General features: G+C 40.8%; 1 long non-coding RNA gene across 1 annotated transcript; it reads left to right on the forward strand.

Moving 5' to 3' along the window:
- The first annotated feature begins 3,703 nt into the window (after positions 1-3,703).
- Positions 3,704-14,215, forward strand: LOC109370855. Its single transcript, XR_002121313.2, has 3 exons — positions 3,704-5,085; positions 12,404-12,492; positions 12,570-14,215. It is a non-coding gene; the product is annotated as an uncharacterized LOC109370855 (long non-coding RNA).
- The last annotated feature ends 845 nt before the right edge of the window (positions 14,216-15,060 follow it).

Genomic DNA, 15,060 nt, shown 5'->3' on the forward strand with positions numbered 1-15,060 from the left:
CGGCGGGCTGTGCCCGGCACCCGGCCTTGGCCCTCCGTACTTCTTGCGACCCCTTTTTTCTTTCCTTTTGCCTCGTGCTCCCGGATCCTGTCCCTCGGGTTCGGTTTGGATCTTGCTCGTTCTTTGCTTTTGTCCTCCCTGATTCTGATTCGCGCGAATCTTGCTTTGAGCTGTATTCATTTTGCTTTTTGCTCTATTTTATATGAGGGCTTTTTCTTATTTAAAAACTTTTTTTTCTGCACAACCTGGACATGTGCCAAACTTTGTCATTTTCTGAGTTACCTCACACTAGGAATAAATTCCCGATTCTGCCCTGGTTTCAGTGGAGCCGGAGGAGCTTTGGGGAGCTCCTCTCCCTGGACGATCCCTCTGGGGGAGCGCAGCCCCCATGGGACGCCCCAGGGCTCATCCTGCGAGGAGCACAGCGGTGTCCCAGGACCCGGCCCCTTGAGCTGTGCCTGGAATTGCGAGCACAGTGCCTCTTTAGTGAGATATATGGCTTCATAATTAGCCCCTTGCATTTTTTCACGAGTGCTAGCATCAGCGTTCTATGATGTGTTTCTCTGATTAACAGCTGCTTTGCAACTATATCCGTGTGCCGCCGATAACGATGTTTGTCAAGTTGGTCCTGACAGAGCACTGATTTCTTGCTAAAATGCGGCATTTCTGTTGGAAGGGGTTTTCTTGCTCGTCGCAGCGCCAGGCTTTTAAGTCAGCCCTTGTTAAAACGTAAGTTGGCTTTAGCCTGACGCTTGTTAACAGGATTCTGGGTATCTCCTTTAGAGTAGGAGTGCAGAAACCTTTCACAGACAATTTAATCTTCTGAGCCTTGCAAACGTACAGCCGTACACTGAGGGGGTGTTGCTGTAGGCTAATATATTGATCAGTTCCATTTGCCCTATGGCTGTGGCCTTCTGCTCTGGCTGAAATAGGCTGAGCGTTTGTTGATACTGCCATATTACTGTTTTTTAATATACTGGGAAAAAAATTAATTCCAACTTCTTTTACATACGTCATGTATATTGCCAGTGTTGATTGCTTCCGCACATGTAATGTAAACTGTCTGTGCATAGTTCATGGCCTGTGCCGCCTCTGCTTAATGAAAAGAAGTGTTGCATTTAAACAGATACAGATCCACTCAGAAAGACAAAATACCATCCTCTGCAACGTATAATTCAGCCCCAACCTTTACATCACAGGTCATCTCAAAGTCTCAGTCTATCAACAAACGCTGTTTAGTAATAACCTACAGAAGGTTCCCAGCATTGGGAAATGTGTCAGAGCTCTTTCTGGCTGCACTCCCGGCAGCTTCCAATTCTCTTTTCTGTGTTGACCTCTGGTACCAAACCCTGTGGAGCTTTTAGTGATGAGGGTGTTTTGTTTTCCATTTTTGTCGTTTTAGGGTTGTTTAGGGTTGTTTGTAGTTGGTTGTTTTTTTTTCTTTCAGATGGTAGAAAGAAGGCATTTGCCATTGCATTTTAAATTTCACGGTTTATTTTTCTAATGCAAGTAACTGATAAAGTAGCTTAGATTGCTTTCCTGCAGCGTTGAGCATACTAAGAAATAAGGTTGATTTCCCCATTAACACCAAAGGGAGGGGAATTAGGAACGAGGGACCTTGGCTGTAACAGCAAAGTGCCGTGCTTTGGCCCGGAATTTCACTGGCTTGCTGCACTCCCACAACATCTGCAATAAAGTTCCTGCCTCCGTTTTATATCTTTGACATTGAAGCAGAATATTTGGCCTGAATTTATGCAATTTGGCCAGGCGCAAATACAATCCACGAAGAGTCGCATTCATCTTCTAATTAGAAAATCAAACTGTAGGATAAGACCTGCAGCGGGGTTCCGCCCACCGGCACCAGTCAGAACCCCATCTGTGAGCACCGCAGAGCAGCGCACATCTCTGCAATTCACTGCCTTCTGAACACCAGCTATGCTATTCAGTGAAACACGTAACCGATCCTCTAGATGAAACCAGTCTGCTGGCCAGGCTGTGCTGGCAGTCTGAGAATCACAGTAGTGATACAGTGCACATTATTTGGCAGTGTCCTAATGGCAGAAAAATTCGGAGAAGCGTTACAAACGCTACAGAAATAGTACAGAGCAGTGTTTGCAGCTGAGTCAGAGTGCTATTTGCTGCATGGTTTTTTCAGGGTTGCATCTTCTCCCTCCTTTTTCTGATTTTTTAGACTGTGGGCTGCTGTTGCCCTTTGTATGCAAAGAAAATGATCCATGGAAGGCTGGAAAGTTCCTGGGTGTGCATATTGAAAATACTGGCATTTTGACACGGCCAGGATTGGTTCTTGAGTTGCTCACGTATGGGAGATGAATGGGGGAAATGCAGAAGTTTCGGCTCAGCCTGCAGGAGGAAACGCAAACACAAATAGGAGAGTGCGGCCTTATCGGATGGAGGAGTTGGGGATTTTCTTTCTATAAAGTTTGTTATTGCCTGTAATTTTATGTTGTTTAAGATTAAACACTTTGTGAATAATGCAGGAAATGATGCAGGGAAGAGATAAACCAGAAGTTTATTTTGGAGGGAATTTTACTACTGAAATGTTTACATTTTTTTACTAGGCAAAAATAAGTTTTAATAAAGAGTTAGAATCAATAAAACGTTAAAAGGGTTGTGATTAAAATAGCACAATGAAAAATACCGTTCATTTCTTACAGGCTGTTTTGTGCTTAAAACCTGATAATTAAAGCTGAAAGCTCGCTGGCTTCCAGGTCTGCAGGCCCTTTTGTGCCTGCATCTCCTCGCTGAACGTGGGAGGGAGTGTTGAGGAGTTCCTGAAGAAACAAACAAGTAATTACTGTTAGGAGGAAAGTGGGTTTGATATGTTCGCCTATCTGTTGGTTTGCTCTTTTGGGCATCTTTCTTATTCAGCATGTTACCTGAAGGTTATTAGTTGGTGTGCTTTGTATTCCTGCATCCAGCACAGCAATATCGGCTGTGATTTGCCTGTCGCCTGCGTGCAGCCAGAGAGATCAAATACACGTCAGTGAAACCAAAATGTGCTTTATGGGGGGTGTTGTGCTGTAGTGTTTTATGGTTCAAAATCACTGAATGTAAACTTAAAAATAATGAAGGAAAATAAGAAAAGGGAAAGAATGAAAAATACCTCCTGCATTTTATCCCCCCAACTTCAAAGAGCACCGGGACTTTGTCAAATTCCCGTTAAAATAAATATGTCAATTTCATCTCTCTTCCAAATTCATTTATCATGCTTTTTTAAAAGGTGTTTTCTGCTTTACCTGATGTTTAAATTGGATTCTCTCGTTTATGCTGTTCTTTGCTGTATCCCCCATGTTTTTCTTAAATGAATTAGTAATGACAGCGTACTCCATCATACCCTCTCTACAGCCACTTTAAGGGAAGCCTGGTGATCTAAACCTTTTAACCTATTAAAGATGATTTTCCCCAATTGAATCAGACCCACCACAGGTGTAATAACTAATCATTTAAACTACACCTGCTATTATGTATTTTTAAGCCATTATGTGTGTTGGATAGATGATAATTCATGTTTATTGCATTGTCCAATGGATCCGTTTTGCCTACACTAGCCTGATTAATGTATTTAAAGAAATAAGAGATGCAAATTTAAAAAAAAAAAAAAAAAGAAACATTGATGGAATGCACTGAAGAGTACATTGAAAGTGCCATTAAACCCATCAGAACTTTGCTCTCTGACCAGAAATGCATATTCGAAGGGTTTGATTCAAACACAGAATGAAACTTAGTGATTTTAATAGTGATGCTATTTTTCATTCTTCTGCTGTGAAAATTTTTGAAAACCTTTTTGGAACAGAATTCTTGAAACTCTGTGAAGTTGAATTCTTCAGGACTTACCTAACATAGCGCTGACGTGTGCCACCATTTTAGGAGAAGGCATAGGGCGCTGTTTGGGGGGGAAAAAAGCTCTGGTCTTTGGAAATGCAGGGTTATTTTTAGCTAGAGTGGAAGGAATTCATCTCTTCCACCAGCTCACGTGGAAGGTCCATTGCCGAAGTGCCGTTAACTTCAGGCAAATTATTCTCCTTGATGCCACAGGCAGAACAGATGCCTTTGTACAGAGGTGAATTGAATCAGCTGTTTTCCACCAGTGCAGCAACATGTAATAACGTGTGTAATCATACAGGAGGGTATGTGGAAAATTGACCTCTGCCACATGAACAGAAAAAGGAAATACCTTCCACTGGCACTAAATCCTAATGCAAAAAACTGATGCTATTGTTGTTGATGCTGTTCAGTATTATCCCAGACTTCATCCTTTGTTTGGATAAGTGGTTTGTTTTAAGTGCTATGACACCTTAAAGAAGCACGTAGAGGAAGTCAGTCATTAGACAAAAATAATCTGTGATTTCTACCAGGGTGGAACATGAAGTAACCGCTCACCAAGCCATTTATGTCATGAAAAGTGACTTTATTTATTTATTTATTTTCTGTTGTTGTTGTGTGATCCAAAACATGGGAAGTTGCTTCTTTTCCAGTCATGATGAGCTAAGGTTTATTTATTGCTAGCAGTTCAATTGGAATGATGGCAGAAAAGGCCTGAATCTCTTAAAATCTGCAGGGAGCAGTCAGATAGAAAAGAAATGTTCTTCCTAGTAACAGTCTGTTGTTGCAGATCGCATGTAATGTTTGGAGGCTGCCATTAGCTATAGGAGCCAGACAAGATAAGGAGATCACTACAAATGACAGAAACCTCCAAGAATCTTAATGGAGACTTTTGTACAGGTTGAGCTGCTGAAAGAGCAATTCAAAAAGAAACTTCTAGGTTGAAATAGCATTACTGTTCTGATGAGAGTGGAGCCACAAACTGATGTTCATTGAACTATTTCTGAAAGTTGGATTGGTGTCAGCTCCAGACTCTCTCCATGTGTTAGATGCAGTGCCTTCCTTTGCAGTGCAGAATGCATAATGAGAAGTATGAATCTGACCATTCCTAACTTCAATCTTTTTCTCTCTTCTCTTTCTCCAATCCTCCTCATCAGATTGTGACAGCAGTGAAATTTTTACAGAATCCCCGAGTCCGCCAAAGTCCAATTGCAACCAGAAGAGCATTTCTGAAGAAGAAAGGTATGGACTCTTTACGTCTGTGGTCTACTGATAATGGGGGAGTTTGGCTTAGGGATAAAGCTAAGGAGTATTGCTATGGAATATTGGATGCTGAGGACTAAGTGGGTAGTCTGTCTGAGAAAAAGATGTGAAGTTTATAAAAAATACCACTCTCTTTTCTTCCACACTGACTAGAGCAATATTGGCTCCAGATGTGGAATTGTAAAATACAGAAGACACATTGGAAGTTCTCACGTTAACGATTATTGCATGTTTTCTGAGATGAGGATGGTTTGGAGTTGTGGATGAGTTGATCAGTTCTAGCCTTGGTGGCATTGGCTTTAGAATGACCAACTTTGAGGTGAAAAGGTCGAATGTTTCTGAAGAGAGCCAGGCAGAGGATGAAGGGCAGAGGACTTTGTGAAAGTAAACAAGGTCAGGGTAAGGTCGAGCTTGGGGTCAGCCTGGCTTTCAGGCTGAAATGGTAAACTGCTGGCTGGGTTTACTTGTTTTCTGTAGTAGAAACAGAATAGATCCTGACAAATTCTATGTTGTCTTAGACAGGTGGAACATACTTTTTCCATTGCCTACTTGAGAATTTATTTTACTTTCTGATTCTTCAAAAACTACCTTTTGTTTATTTTTTTCTTTATATTAAAGTGTTTTGTCAAGAGCTTACAGTGCATGTCAGGTGAAGTTCATTCCGTATAATGCTCCCTTCCATTTTATGCTACATTTCTAGGACCACATTGCTTAGATCTTTAATGTAAGATGCAGATAATTAGGGCAGTCTTACCTTGGAGTTAATTACATGCACTGTGGAACACTTAAAGCAGTTGCAACGATGCTCCAGACTTCAGAGGGGAGTGACCCATGTAAACACTGAAGATATGAGTGCTTCAGAGTACATCAAATTCTATAGCCAAGGATCTTGGGTTTTAACAAGTAGAGAAGCCTATGGAACACATGTTAACCTGCTTGAGGATATGAACTATTTATTGAGATGCCTGAGACCTGATATCATGAGATGGAGAGTTTAAGAATATGTTTTGCTCTGCTCATCTTGGACACCAAAGGACGTAGAAGGCCACGGCAGTTCTGTGTTTTAGCAATGTTGTCATGACAAGTAGTTCATGGGTACATCAGTTCTAATGTGGTCATCTCACTGCTTGTCCTACTGCCAGTTAGAGAGTGTTCCAGCCGCATGCTTAGGTAAGTTGCTTGCCCTGCCCTGCCATCAGGATGGCATTAAAATTTGGAGCCTGTTGGCCGCTGTGCTCCATGAGTTTTTCCTTGAAATATGTGGACCTACAGGGAGTAATTAATCATAAAAGCTTGGGGATTTCAACTCTATCATCGAAGCAATGAAGCACGGGAAAGCTGAGCCTAAAAGCTGTGCTGATTACCCGGGGTAACCTGATACAAAATCTATTGTTGCCGAGAGATCCTTAGCCCCCAGTATATCGTGCAATATTATAACTGCCTGATCTTCTCCTGTGCTGACAATGACCAGTTATTCCTCATTTTCTCTCTCAACACAGCTGGGTTAGAATTTCATTTGCAGAAGGTATTTAGAGCAATTTAGAGACAAATGTCTCTGGTGTTTGCTCTGCACTTCCCCACCGCAGGCTTCGCTGAACAGTTTTTAGTATCAGGAGCTCCATCTAATCTGTTTAATTTTAATAAATCCCTGACTGGGAGAAGAGGAAGGGTGGGGAGATGGAGGCAGAGAGAAACTGTGGCCCGACTAATACTTCTTATGAATTACTTGTCTAATAATTACTAAACAGCAGAAATGGTTTGGTATAGCTGTTTGTATGCTCCTGTTTGTTAATTAGCTCTCCTTCCCTTTGTGCTAATTATTTGTTTGAAAACTTAACAGTAGGAGGTGGGAAGGAGCAGGGTCCAGTCGTGCTTGTACCCAGCAGTCATTGGAAATATGGCCATATGGAATCTGAGCACTGAGCTTACAACGTGATCCCTGTCCAGTGCTCGAGAGCAAAGGGTTCCTGCTGTCATTGTATCTATGTGCTTTAGCACAGGGGGCAATTATTCCTGAAACTGTTGTGTTGTGGCTAAATCCAGTCTGGATAAATGAGAGATGACTTGGCTGTTCCTGCAGTCATTGTACTCCCAGTGACTATGCTTATCCCCATTCACAGAAAGTTGGACCATCTGCTAGAAAAGTCTTCACTGCCAGTACCAAAAAGCATTTTAGTACAGAACTCATTTAAGTTAAAAGAGCTTAAGTAAAAATAAATGTTGTAGGGAGTCATGCAGAGCATGCAGAGATGCCCCTCTGGCTTGGTCCAGACTTCTTCCAGCAGAACATGCCACGTAAGAGAGAGCTTCGGCCTTTTTATGGCACTGGTTCTAGTTAAAAACTGGACCCTGTGTATGGGAATGCAGAGGGAGGCCATGTGCCCTGCCCTTGCAGCAGCCTCTTGCTATCCCTGCTTCAGCCTATGTGAACTACAGGAGTAGGGCTGGAGCATGAGCTGTGAGTGAGCTTTCAGGTCCTGCAGTCTTTTTGCCTAGGAAGTTTCCCTTCTGAGACTTGCAGAGATGGTTCTGCTTTGAATTATGATTTCTTTTTCTTTGTTTTTTTTTTAACCTAAAAATTCCAATCAAATTTTACTTTATTTTAATAGTATGTAATATAGGAACTGAAGTTCTCAGTACATTTCACCAGCTGCACTGGGTTTGGTTCCTTGTGAAACAGTAGTTGCAGCAGCTGAAAGTAGCCTGTCCTGGTTACTCATCACAGGTCAGGGGTTTGCTGAACTGCTCTCGGGAGGCTGGTCTGACTCTGCTGATGACAGTTGGGAGAGTGAGGGTGTCCTCGATTTGTAAAAAGGTCTTTCAAAAGTCAAATGAGATTTCTGTGTTGTCTTGAGTACTTTCAAACTCCCAAATACAGAGACATTAATGAGAAACATGAAGTTATTAGAATCATTTATCATTTTCTTTGAAGCTTACACTGGCATTTTGTGTAATTTATGACATTTCCTCCTTTTTATCATGAACTTCTTCAGATGAAGGGAAAAACAGCTGTTTCCCTTCAGAGTATCTGAAAGAAAAGAAAGAAAAAAGATGCTGTTTGTTTTTTGTCCAACTCGCTGATTCTGCTGATGACATGCCACAGAATCAGCGGCGCCTTGGGAATAATTAGACAACATGTGGGGCTTAAACCCTTGTGGAAATGTGTCTGTCATCTAACTGTTGTGCCTCAGATGTCCTGTATTGCTCAGCTACCCATCCACTAACTCATGTGGCTTGTTAATTTTGTGTACTCCAAATCTGTAACTTCTGGCAGGATAGTCAGGGTGGAAGTGCACAAAGCATGTGGAGGGCCTTTATTTGGGGTGCTGGTCTTGTGGGCCCAGGAGGGGAGTAACTGCTAGGTTGTAACTTCTTACATAGCCTCCAATGAAGCATTTTTTCCTTGGTTGCTGGCTCTGTTCATTTGTAAAATGAGCACAGCAATGCCTTCCTGGTGTGGGTTTGTGGCAAAAAGCACACAAGGAGCTCAGAAATGAGTTACAGGTGAGTGGAATTGCAGCGAGGAGAAGTAAATTTATCATTGTTGAGTTGAATTGGTTGGGAAGGGGTCCACTTGGAAGGCTGAGCAGTTTGGAGGAGACATGCTACCTGGTTTACTGTTGTTTATTCATATGTATATACAAAACCCTTGCTTGTCAAACTCTTGCTTGGTGGGATGTGCTGAAGGCTGCTGGGAGTGTTGCCCTTTTACTGGTGTGCTGTCTAGTAATCTGTTTCATTACTTGGGCAGATAGGAAAAGAATTACTGCACAACATTTTCATGTGGGCCTTGCAGTTTTTTGCAGTGCATCAGGGTCAGACTGTGGTGATTTCTGAAGAGATGAATAAATAATTCAACTGTACACGCCTCTTCCCAATGAGAGCTCGAAGATACCTGACTCCCTGGAAAGAAATGCTGTCAGCCCCAGAATATCCAGTAGAAAACCAAGTGAATTTTCTTCTTTCTGTAGTCTACATTCTTGGAAGTTGAACTTCTGTCTTTTCTTCTTTGCCAAAGAAACCAAAGTAGATCACCTTGAGGACCTGAGAGAAGGGGGCACAGCCTACTGCTGGAGGGCTTTAAAGGAAGTAAATTCTTCAGCACATTTCAATTTCACCCTCTTTTATTACTTTTCTTTTTTATAATTTAAGTCCATTTCACGAGGCAGTTTGCATGTCCTTGAATGGAATCTCGTTACCATGAAAGCTTTTTTAGCATTGATTTCATAACAGTCTTAATTTAATAGCGCCGTCATTACTGAGAAGCCCTGAGAGTGAGGCCCTGGCTTTCCAGGTCACTGACCTTTTAATTACAAACCTTGTTCTGATGGCCAGGTTATCGACTGGACGGCTCCCAGCTTCTGCCCCCAGTATGAAGATGAAAATAACTGCCTTTCCTCCCCCACTTCCAGAAAAGGGAGGAAAAGAAAAGTAACCTCTTGTGTTTCCAAAATTAATTTTCTCCTTCAGCTTTACTTTGTAATTAATTCTTTAACATGTCTTAGTGAAGCTCAAACAGTTTTTACAAAGCTTTTTCTACAGTGCAAGCTGATAGAGTCCAGTGACAATTCATGCAAAAAACTGTAGTTAGTAACCTGTGTTGTCAAGATACCTACTTGTACTTAGGATACCTAGTTGTAGCCATGGCCTTCCAAAGCTTATGCTTCCCTAGAAATACCGGTTTTAATACAAGAATGTGTGACTAGGCCGTAAGTGTAAAGTATTAAAGGAATGCTAGGTGACTTGTCCTTCTCTTCAAACATGCTGGCAGGATACGGATTTAAAAGATGATGAAGAAATGGAGTGAAGGCCTGACTTAACTGCACAACTGATTGTGTGAGTGAACACTTGTCCTGTTTTGTATGTGCAGGTAGGGCAGCTTGTCCTCTGGTTGACCGATGAGTGTTCTGTGCCTGGCTAGACGTCATCACTTGCACATGCAAACCTGCAAGTGAGAGCTGGAATTTTTTAAAAAATTGCGAGAATGTACTTAGTATATTTAAGCATCTAGAACAACCGACTTTGGCACAGAATGAGAGAAAAGCTACTTCGTTGGTAGAACCAGGGAGTATATGCTTTCTGATTATTAAAGGAGTTTGGAACAGGTGTTCAAGTGGCATAGATGAAGTCTAACAGCTTGTGCTAGACGTACAAAAATGATTGTACAGGTTAAAGGGAAGTCAAAGAGCATTCTGCATTTTCATAATGCTTTTCATTTAAGGATCCTGGAGCACGTTGTACCCATTAACCACTGAAACTTTGCAGCTATTTGCATCAAGCATATTTGATGATGTGTATTGGGTTATCTACATCTCACTGGGCTTTCTGGTGAAAAGCATCCATCTCTGGGTTTGACAGTCAGGACAGCAGCTGTCGAGTGTCACTACACTGTTTTTAGGGGAGGAAATGAAGAACGCTTTGTCTAAGTGATGTTGAATTTACTAAGATTCTTGAAAAGCACTATGAAATATATTATTACTACTAGTGTTTAGTCCTCTGTTTATGACTTTGGAAGACAGCTAATGTAATTTATATATTCTGCTTAAAGAAAAACGTGTCCTATACCTGATTGTGCTACCAGTTGGTTCTTTAGGTGCCACCCATGCAAGTTTTGGATTAGTATAGCTCTGCATAATTGGTTGTATCCTAAAGGATCTCATTAGAGACCCAGAGAATGAAGAGTGAAAGAATGATTGCTTTCAGTGATAACAAGCTCACAATGTTCCTATCTGAATAAGCGCTAGTGGTTATCACTTCTGTTTCTGGTACTTGACTGCCTGTCCAATGCTGGTAATGTTCAACATACAAGGAAGATTTCCACTGCTGGAGTCTCATGATCTGGAGGAATAAATGTGCTGATGATCTAAAAACTAGTGCCACAGTGGTGTATTTTGTATTAGTTGCCTTCTTTTTCCTTCCTGAAAAGTGATTGAGAATCTCTATCCATCAGATGTCCTGCCAATCTTCTGTGTGCATATCTGTCACCTGCTGTTCAGCACCAGCCTATTCATCTTGCTGCCTCTTTCCCCCCATCAGTTTTACTACTGCTCGTGTTATCCATACTTGTCATGAACTCTACAGATTTCCTTGGCTTGTGTGCCAAGAAGAGAGCTGCAACAAGAATGGTAACAAAATGGGATCAAGCGATCCACCTGAAGACATGAAGGTAGAGAATCAGATACACTGATTCTTTGGAGTCAGGGTTTTTGGAAGAAAATCTTTGTAATGGATAGAAAGCTATTACTATAATTCCTCAAGATTTGGAAGCAAGTTTGGAAGAAGAAGGTATTTAGTACATAACCATGTGGAGAAATTGATTCAGATCTCAACTTTGACTTGTCCCAGTCACTAGTGATTCAAAAGAGGGTGGAAAAACACCCGCTGCAAGTTTAGGCATAACTAGGAGTATGGCAGTGTGTACAAAGGAAGTCAGTCCTTTCTGTTTGCAACCTGATAGTGTTTAGAATAGCCAGATGATTAAGAAAAATGTGTGCATCTGTGTGTTGATAGAAACTCTACTTGCTTACAAATGAGTTTGTTATTTTAGAAGAACATTGTACTCAGTGTACGTTTCATTGTTTTGTAACAATTGTTTTTTCATGGCTCAATAGTATTTAGAAACAAGGTTGAACAATACATTTTGATTCCACTGTAAATTCTGAGTTTTGAAATGTTTTAATATTTAAATGGTGTTAGCATTTAAAATATCAGATTATCTAATGAAATACTATTGATCCATCAGATCAGTCTGTATGGCTTGAGCCTTTTATATTGTAGTCGATAATAAGAGATTGATATAATGAAATAATATGCATCATAATATTACAATTAAAATATTCAAAAAAATGTTTATTTGAATTGTAGTAATAAAATGGTTACTTCTCACTGGAACAGTTCGGGTTGCTTTGAAGGAACACTTTCTGTATGAAATGCTGTGCTGTCATGGGTTAATTAGCTCTACTTGGAACTAAGAAATTCGTCATAGAAATGCTTTTCACCAGCAGGAGAAGGCATCATCATTGCTATTGGATAGCTCCAACAAGCTTGTCATCTCACACTGTCCATGTGAACATGCTGGCTGTGACCTCTTTAGTATGCTGATGCGCAGGAGGGGAAGAAGTCTGGTTTGGGCCTGGTTGGAGGGCAAAGAAAAGTCAGGGAAAACTTGAGGCTACCAGTCTGCAGACTTTATTGCTTTAAAGAAGATTGTTTCAAAGGGCTTTGATTCAAGCTCTGCTATTCAATAGTAGAAACATGGAAATATTAGTGACTTTTTCTTTGGTTTCTTATGTGGAAGATTGAGGAGCTGCATTACAAGAGATACTCCTTTGATGATAATGGTGTTGTGAAGAAGCCATTCAGGGAGACTCTCAAATTCCATGTCCTGTAAGTGCACATTTGTGAGCTCTGTAACAAAGGCTGGAAGTCGCATTAGTGGTAACATCCTCTCTCTTTCACTTCAGGTTCAACCTACGGTGATCTTGAACCATTTAGGTATACGCTGCGCAGAACAAGAGAGGTGATTCATTTAGATTACATTAGATAAACAGTGTGCTACATCTCCTGTTTCTCTTGGGCCATGAAAATTCCAGTGTAGAGTCCAGAATCACCTTTGATGTGATTTTGTAGCTTGAAAATTATTGATAAATTGGAACAGACTGTTTTGGTTCATGGGAAATTGCATACGCTCTAAAATATCAGTTGTAGGCTTAATTTTAAAAAAATAATTAGAATGTCATGGGTTTAATAGTGTCTCTCCACTTGGCGATCTGACAGTAACTGCGTAATGTAAAAGAGCTGTTAAAAATGGCTTTGCAAAATTAACTTCTATTGCTCCATGAGTGTGTTTTGAGTCATATTTGTCTTGTTTACTGTCAAAATAATATTTCCATTCCTGGTAGCATTTCAAAACCAATATGATTACAGCAGAGTGGGTTGAGGTCTGTTCTGGAAGATGATGCAAAAGTAGTCAGCGGTATTCTGAGTCCTGAAATAGTTAGCCTTAGTAGTGGGCAAAAAGGACCCAGTTCCTGAGTCCAACTTGTAAATTAACACATCCTTTATCATGTTCTTAAGTGAAAATAAATACAGATTGCCAAAAGAAAAGCACCTTTGTAGTTGCAGTCTAAAAGCAGACATGGAAGATCTGAGGATAGACGACATACTTGGCTTTGGGCAAGATGCTTGTTCTCAGCTTGCCCACCTGTGAAATGGAGTTAATTACCACTTTTGTATCAGTGGCAGTTAGATATGTTTTAACTATGTTAATAAACTGCTTTTATACGCTTGTTTTGGAATTGTTGATGCTGTAGTGTGTTTTGTGATTGTTGAAGCTGCTTGCTGCAGTAAGAGCCACTCTTTACAGAGAATTTACTTCCATCAGGTTTGTATGGGAGGGGAGAGCTGCAAACTTGAGAATGTCAGGATGTCAAGGCTTGGGCACATTGCGTGCAATCCTAATCCAGCCCTGCAGCTTTGACCTTTGAAGCAAGCTTCACCTTGAGACAGATGAAGAAATCTAGTTTTTGTTTGTATAAAAATATTTTTGCTACAGAGGGAATTTGCTCTCTGTGGTCATTCAGCCCAGGGCTTCCCCACAGTCTTCCTGGAGCAAATAAAGGAATTCAGTTCCTGATCTGCTCTGTGAATGAACCTGGTATCGTAAGTCTAAAGAGACAGCCTTCTCTCTTGGGGCTAAAACAAGGAGTGGAGTGTAATTAGGTTAATCTGTGTTGCTCTTCTGCTGAAATCCATCTCAGACCTAATGATACTTTCCTGCTAGGAAAGATAAAAGAAGTTCGTGCATGAGATAATTCTGTAGGATCTCTTAGACAACATCTCTGCTGTGTTTAAAACACTAGGTCTTGGATGCACACAGACATGAAATCCTATTATTTACTTTTCTGCTACACACTGTTCCCTCTTAATTCTCATTTGGAAAGCAATCATTCTTTTCTTAGCTAAAAGTAGAATTTAGTCTTTGCTTCATTCTTTCCTATCCTTTCTGATGAGTCCAGGCGAGACTACGCTCCCCTAGGAGGAGAGCAGAGAATTCATTCTCAATGAAATCTGAGGCTCTCTTAAGTAAAAGCTGTTGACTTTGTCATTCTGTGCAAATGTGCATTGCTTTTAGCAAGACAATAAAGGGTAAATGGGGTGATCTCTGCTCCTGTGGAGAGGTCGGGTGGTTACATTACACAATCTTCTAGAGCATCTTGCAGCAAATACATGGGTTATATTAAAAGTTGCAATCATATCATTTTTTAAAAGTAAATTGCTGACCTTATGCAGTGGAATCAGCTTTATTGAATTTCGCCAAAAATGCGTTTATAATCCCCTCCCTGCCCCCGCATACACATGATATTCATGTCCTTGCTGCCCATGTGGAAATGTCCTCTTTTTATGGTGATAAAATTAAATTTGTCTTTGTCTCTGCCTTGCCTCACCTTTTAAGATTCCATTCTTAAGAGACACCGGTGGATATCTGTACCAGGGAATGAAGATGGGCAATATCCCTGCATGGGTGGCTGGCTGATCGTGAGCCAGCTGCCACGGAACAAATAAATAAGCTTTTCACATTTAGAGGACAAATAAAGTTGAGAACAGGTGTAATATGGGTATTTTTCTACCCATAGTATGGCCTTAGCATAGATAAGGATTTATTTTTACTTGGAATTAGTTATGCTTTGCTTCTAGATTATTTTTCTAACTGCCATGCAATACAAAATGTAAAATCCACATGTAGTTGTACTGCACAGGTAATGTATGTTGTGTCTTCCTCACCATAAAGCTGTCTATAGTCCGTGGCCGCCTGCAACCCCCTCCCTGAAATCACCGAGGAGAAAACAAAACAAGTGTTTTGCAGCACGCTCAAGAATTTAACAAATATGTCTTTCATATTTGTATACCACTGTGCAAATTCAAAGTACTCTACAAATATTAACTGACAAATCC

Source organism: Meleagris gallopavo, chromosome 23, assembly GCF_000146605.3.
Source record: "Meleagris gallopavo isolate NT-WF06-2002-E0010 breed Aviagen turkey brand Nicholas breeding stock chromosome 23, Turkey_5.1, whole genome shotgun sequence".
NCBI classification, from domain to species: domain Eukaryota; kingdom Metazoa; phylum Chordata; class Aves; order Galliformes; family Phasianidae; genus Meleagris; species Meleagris gallopavo.